Source organism: Lepidochelys kempii, chromosome 2 (assembly GCF_965140265.1).
Source record: "Lepidochelys kempii isolate rLepKem1 chromosome 2, rLepKem1.hap2, whole genome shotgun sequence".
Classification (NCBI taxonomy): domain Eukaryota; kingdom Metazoa; phylum Chordata; order Testudines; family Cheloniidae; genus Lepidochelys; species Lepidochelys kempii.
Genome location: NC_133257.1, coordinates 40,460,404 through 40,467,430, shown reverse-complemented (window position 1 = coordinate 40,467,430; position 7,027 = coordinate 40,460,404).

The following is a 7,027-nucleotide window of genomic DNA, read 5'->3' as shown; positions in this document are numbered from 1 at the left end:
GAGTTAGTTTGGCTCTCTTGTTGGAATTCGTTACTGTGGGTGACCCCTCCCAGGTATTGTCCTGGCAGGCCAGCTTCAAGTACTGTGCTTCATGCCTACACTCCTTCTTTGAGTGATAAGCACCAATGTTGTCTCTCCTACTTTGGTGAAGTCAACATCATGTTGCTCCATCTGCCGCTCATTCCTGCCTCGCATTGGGAAGCCAGAGAACTCTGCCTCTGCAAGTATCTGATGGAGGAGGCTATGTACCCATGTGCGTGATCAGATCCACTGGAGTGGCACCCGTCACCACCAGTGAGCATGCCCCTAGCTCCCTCTTGCATGTTGGTGCCCATGGTATGGCTGCAACCCCAGGAGCACTGGGCATATAAGCACTGCCATAGGCATAAGGGCAGATCCTTGACAGGGACTGGCCCTAAGCACACTGTTGCCTTCCCAAGCTGCGTCAAGTTGGGCGACAAATCGTACACTGATTCAGATGCTCTGCCTCCCAAGCAGCCCTCACAGAGAGCATAAGTTGAGGCACCACCGCAAGCCCTTTGTGCCACCTCCAGCCACAACTGCTGGTCCTCTGCTGGTATAGAATTTTGTTTTACTAAGGGATATGCTGTATGATTGAAGATGACCATTTGTATATTTGTTGCTGCCACTGTTACACAACTGCAACACTTTTTACACAAAGTGTATCATGTAAGGTGTCAATAGAAAAGTTAGTCAAGTATGATTATCCTAGTTAAATCCATGTATCGTCACTTCATCTGAAGTTATGAGTATTGGTTAGATATTGGTATCTCAAATGAGACGGTCACGTAGCCTGTGCAATAACTGAGGCTCTTTGAGATGTGTGTCTCTATGGGCGCTCCACTGTATGCGTGGCAGTACCTCCTGCACCTGGGATTGGAGATCTTCTTCGGCCACCACACATGCACAACTCCCCCCTTTCACATTTGTGAGTGGGAAATACACACAGTGCTGTGTGATCCAACTGCTCCCCAGTTCCTTCTCTGCTGCAGAGATTGTTTCAGCTCTGAAGCAGAGGGGAGGAGGGCAGGTAATTGAGCACTTAGAGTGACACACACCTCAAAGAACCTCAGGTTACTCGCCCTGTGCAGTAACTTCTCCAAGTGATGTCCCTATGTCCACTGTAGGTGACCAGAAAGCATTGCCCCGAATTGAAAGACTGGGGCTTCAGAGCGGTATTTACTGAAGATGATTGAACAGTATGATCTAGGAGAGCTGATGCCCATGTGGCCACTCTGCAAATGTCAGCAATGGGGACATGATTGAGAAAAGCAATGGAGGTGGAGAACAAGAGGGTGAAATGTGCTCTCATTCCAGTAAGAGGTTGTCAATTATGTAGTTGGTAGGACAGATGTATACACTGCGAGATCCACTTAGAAAGGTGTTGCTTAAAGATGGCTGTGCCCTTGGATCTTCTGGCCGTTAAAAGGAATAAATGTGGTGGCTTTCAGAAAGGTTTAGTTCTGTCCAGATAAAAAGCTAATGCTCATCTGACATCCAGGGTGTGCAGTGCTGCCTCCTGTCAGTACCATGAGTCTTTGGAAAGAAGCAAGGAAGGTGGATAGGTTGATTAAGATAGAAAGAGGATGGTACCTTAGGTAAAAATTTGGGATGTGAAGGTAGTGTATGGGGCAATATGCCATAAGGGCTCCAGTTTCACCGACCCATTGGCAGATGTGATGGTGAGAAGAAATGCCATTTTAATTGATAAATGAACGTAGGAGCATACTGTCATTGGTTTGAATGAAGGTCTAGTAAGAGAGCATTGGATGAGGCCAGGGTCCCAGGCTGGGGTTGGATCCCATATGTGAGGGTAAAGATTTTTGGAGGCCCTTCAGGAAATGATTCATGAATGGGGGTATGGAGACGGAGTGGCCATCCTCTGTGGCAGTCGTGATGGCTGCCAAATGCACACAAATAGAGTTCCAATCATTTAAGGTATCAGTATACTTCAGGATAAGTGGTAGTGGAGCGCTCATTGTGCCCCAGTGATGGGAGGCACACCAGCATTGGAATCTAGTCCATTTGTGGAGCTAGATGTATCTAGTCATGCTGCATCTGCTATTCAAGAGTATCTGTTTAATTACTTCTGAACAGGTTATTAACAAATCTCAGAACAATGGAGGAACCACGCTTTCAGGTGTAGTAGCTGTGGATTGGGGTGGGAGATGCGACCTGCATCCTGTGAAAGGAATCACGAAGTTGGATGGAGAGATCAGTCAGCATACAATCATGCAAAGAAGGTAAGTATACCAGATCTCTTGTGGCCATGTTGGACCTATAAGGATGACATGGCTCAGTCCCTCTGGATCTTCTGGAGTACTTGAAAAAGAAGGGGGAAGGAAGGTATAGAGCAGTGGTGAATCCCATGTGATGAAGAATGAGTCTCCCAGAGATCTATGTCCCAGTCCAACTCTTGAGCAGACTTGAGAGCAGCAGGTGTCTTGCAGTGCAGCAAAAAGATCTCTGGCAGGGAATCGCGAGTAGTTGAAGATGAGCTGAAGAATAAACATATCCAGTTGCCACTTGTTATCATGGGAGAATCTCCTGCTCAATGAATCAACAGTGGTGTTCTGATGTCCAGGGAGTTATGTGGCTGAGGTGGTGGTGTCACGTTGGATACACCAGTTCCATAATTTCAGTGCCTCCAAGCATAAAGACTGGGACGTTGATCTGCCTTGCCTGTTTTGTAAAATATGCAGGCAATATAGTCTGTCATGACTCTGAGCCCTGGTCCTCACTAGAAGTTGAGGTTGACTTTAGCAGCATTCAATCGATTTAACTCTGCACCCATCCACACAACAAATCCCTTTTTTCGACTTAAAGGGCTCTTAAGATCGATTTCCTTACTCCACCCCCGACAAGGGGATTAGTGCTGAAATCAGCCTTGCTGGGTCGAATTTGAGGTATTGGCCTCCAGGAGCTATCCCAGAGTGCTCCATTGTGACTGCCCTGGACAGCACTCTCAACTCAGATGCACTGGCCAGGTAGACAGGAAAAGGTCCACGAACTTTTGAATTTCAATTACCTGTTTGGCGAGTGTGGCAAGCTGCAGGTGACCATGCAGAACTCATCAGCAGAGGTGATCATGATGGAGTCCCAGAATCGCAAAAGAGCTCCAGCATGGACCGAACAGGAGCTACAGGATCTGATCACCTTATGGGGAGAGGAATCCATGCTATCAGAACTCCGTTCCAGTTTTCGAAATGCCAAAACATTTGTCAATCTCAAAGGACATGAAGGACAGAGGCCATAACAGGGACTCAAAGCAGTGCCACATGAAACTTAAGGAGCTGAGGCAAGCCTACCAGAAAACCAGAGAGGCAAACGGCCGCTCCAGGTCAGAGCCCCAAACATGCCACCTTTATGATGAGCTGCATGCCATTTTAGGGGGTTCAACCACCACTACCCCAGCCGTGTTGTTTGACTCCTTTAATGGAGATGGAGGCAACGCAGAATCAGGTTTGGGGACAAGGAAGATGATAGCTCGCAGCAAGCAAGCGGAGAAACCAGTTTTCCTGACAAACAGTTCCTGGCTCTCACCCTGGACCTGGAGCCAGTACCCCCCGAACCCACCCAAGGCTGCCTCCCAGACCCACCAGGCAGAGAGGGGACCTCTGAGTGTACCTTTTCTAAAATACTATACAGGGTTCAAAAGCAAGCATGTTTAATGATTTATTTGCCCTGGCACTTGCAGGATGAGGATGTAGGCATTTGCAGGATGTACTCCCAAAGCCTTGGCAAAAGGTTTCTGGGGAGGGCAGCCTTATTCCATCCACCATGATAGGACACTTTACCACTCCAGGCCAATAGCGCATACTCAGGAATCATTGCAGAACAAAGCATTGCAGTGTATGTTTGCTGGCATTCAAACAATATCTCTGTTATCCTCAGGAGAGTGATTGAAATATGGTGCTTTTCTTCAGGGGATGCTCAGAGGTGCCCGTTCCTGCTGGACTGTTTGTCTGTGGCTGAACAGAAATGTTCCCCACTGTTAGCCATGGGGAGGGGCTAGCCACATGGGGCGGGGGGAGGCAAAATGCGACTTGGAACAAAAACACATGTCCTATGTATGTAATGTTAAGAGCAAGGTTGACCGTGAAGGAGTGTACCCATTGTTCTACAAAATGTCTTTTTTTTTTTTTAAATACCACTGTCCCTTTTTTTTCTCCACCAGGTGCATATGTTTCAAGGATCACAGGATCTTCTCCTTCCCAGAGGCTGGCAAAGATTAGAAGGCAAAAAAAAAAAACTCACGATGAAATGTTTTGAGCTCATGCTGTCCTCCCACACTGACAGAGCACAGATGAATGCGTGGAGGCAAACAATGTCAGAGTGCAGGAAAGCATAAAATGACCAGGAGGAGAGGTGGTGGGCTAAAGCTGAAAGGTGGCGGTAGCGTGATGAGAGGAGGCAGGATTCAATACTGAGGCTGTTGGAGGATCAAACTAATATACTCCAGCATATGGCTGAGCTGCAGGAAAGGCAGCAGGAGCGCAGACGGCTTCAGCCCCTTTGTAACCAACGACCCTCCTCCCCAAGTTCCATAGCCTCCTCACCCAGATGCCCAAGAACATGGTGGGGGGGCATTCAGCAATTCCACCCCAGAAGATTGCCCAAGCAACAGAAAGCTGGCATTCAATAACGTTTTTAAAGTTTGAAAGTGCTTGTCCTTCTCTCCTCCACCACCCCGCCTGGTGCTTCTCTCCTCCACTACCCCTCCCAGGCTACCTTGGCAGTTATCCCCCTATTTGTGTGATTGAATGAATAAAGAATGCATGAATGTGAAGCAACAATGACTTCATTGCTTCTGCAAGGGGTGATCGAAGGGGGGAAGGGAGGGTGGTTAGCTTACAGGGAAGTAGAGTGAACCAAGGGGGTGGGGGGTTTTATCAAGGAGAAACAAACAGAACTTTCACATTGTAGCCTGGCCATTCCTGAAACTGGTTTTCAAAGCTTCTCTGATGTGCACCATGCCCTCCTGTGCTCTAACCGCCCTGGTGTCTAGCTGCGCGTAACCAGCAGCCAGGCGATTTGCCTCAACCTCCCACCCCACCATAAACGTCTTTCCCCCTTACTCTCACAGATATTGTGGAGCGCATAGCAAGCAGTAATAACAGTGGGAATATTGGTTTTGCTGAGGTCTAACCAAGACAGTAAACTGCGCCAGCACGCTTTTAAACATCCAAATGCACATTCTACCACCATTCTGCACTTGCTCAGCCTGTAGTTGAACAGCTCCTGACTACTGTCCAGGCTGCCTGTGTACAACTTCATGAGTCATGGCATTAAGGGGTAGGCTGGGTCCCCAAGGATAACTATAGGCATTTCAACATCCCCAACAGTTATTTTCTGGTCTGGGAATAAAGTCCCTTCCTGCAGCTTTTGAAACAGACCAGAGTTCCTGAAGATGCGAGTGTCATGTACCTTTCCTAGCCATCCCATGTTGGTGAAACATCCCTTGTGATCCACCAATGCTTACAGCACTGTTGAAAAGTACCCCTTGTAGTTTATATACTTGCTGGCTTGGTGCTCCCGTGCCATCTGTCACCCCACCACAGTTAGGGAATCCTATTGCAGCAAAGCTATCCAGTATGACCTGCACGTTTCCCAGGGTCACTACCCTTGATATCAGCAGACCTTTGATTGCATTGGCTACTTGCATCACAGCAGTGCCCACAGTAGATTTGCCCACTCCAAATTGATTCCCGATGGACCCATAGCTGTCTGGCATTGCAAGCTTCCACAGGGCTATTGCCACTCGCTTCTCAAGTGTGAAGGCTGCTCTCATCTTGGTATTCATGGGCTTCAGGGCAGGGGGAAGGAAGTCACAGAGTTCCATGAAAGTGCCCTTACGCATGCAAAAGTTTTGCAACCACTGGGAATCATCCCAGACCAGCAACACTGTGCAGTCCCACCAGTTTGTGCTTGTTTCCCGAGCCCAGAATCGGCGTTCTACCACATGAACCTGCCCCATTGGCACCATAATGCCCATGTTGGCAGGGCCCACGTTTTGAGAGAAGTCTGTGTCCATGTCCTCATCACTCTCGGCACCACGCTGACATCGCCTACTCACCCGGTATTGCTTTGCCAGGTTCTGGTGCTGCATATACTGCTGGATAATGCGTGTGGAGTTTAATGTGCTCCTAATTGCCAAAGTGAGCTGAGTGGGCTTCATGCTTGCTGTGGTATGTCGTCTGCACAGAAAAAAGGCGCGGAACGATTGTCTGCCATTGCCCTGATGGAGGGAGGGGCGACTGATGACATGGCTTACAGGAATTAAAATCAAGAAAGGGTGTGGCTTTCCATCAAGGAGAAACAAAAACACCTCTCACACAGAATGGCCCCCTCAAGGATTGAACTCAAACCCCTGGGTTTAGCAGGCCAATGCTCAACCCACTAAGCTATCCCTCCCTCTGGTATTTCAGGCAGGACTTCATGGTGGGAGAGGGGAGCAAATGAATACAAAACAAATCTGGTCTATTTCTTGTTTTGATCCACTCCATCTATCTTTTACATCTTTGGCTGGCAGCAGACAGTGCAGAAGGACTGCAAGCCATCCACATCTCCTGGCTGCTCGGCAGAAGATGGTGCAATAGGACTGCTAGCTATCCTCATCTCATGCCTGCCCAGCAGAAGATGGTACAATAGGACTGCTAGCCAGCCACATCTCCTGCCTGCTCACCATAAGATGGTACAATAGGACTGCTTGCAGAACTAAAGAGAATGACCTGGTTGAGTCACTCTAGTCCCTGCATCCATATCTGCCCAGGCACTCCTGACCAACCTTACCGAAGCGGCCAGGAGCACCTCGGACATGATGAGGATGGTTTTCAGGCCTATTGTACCATCTGCTGCCACAAGGCAATGGGTTGCTGCTGCTGTGTAGCAATGCAGTACCACATCTGACAGCACCCAGGAGATGTATGGTGAGAGTGAGCTGAGCGGGCTCCATGCTTGCCGTGATATGGCGTCTGCACAGGTAACTCAGGAAAAAAGGCGCAAA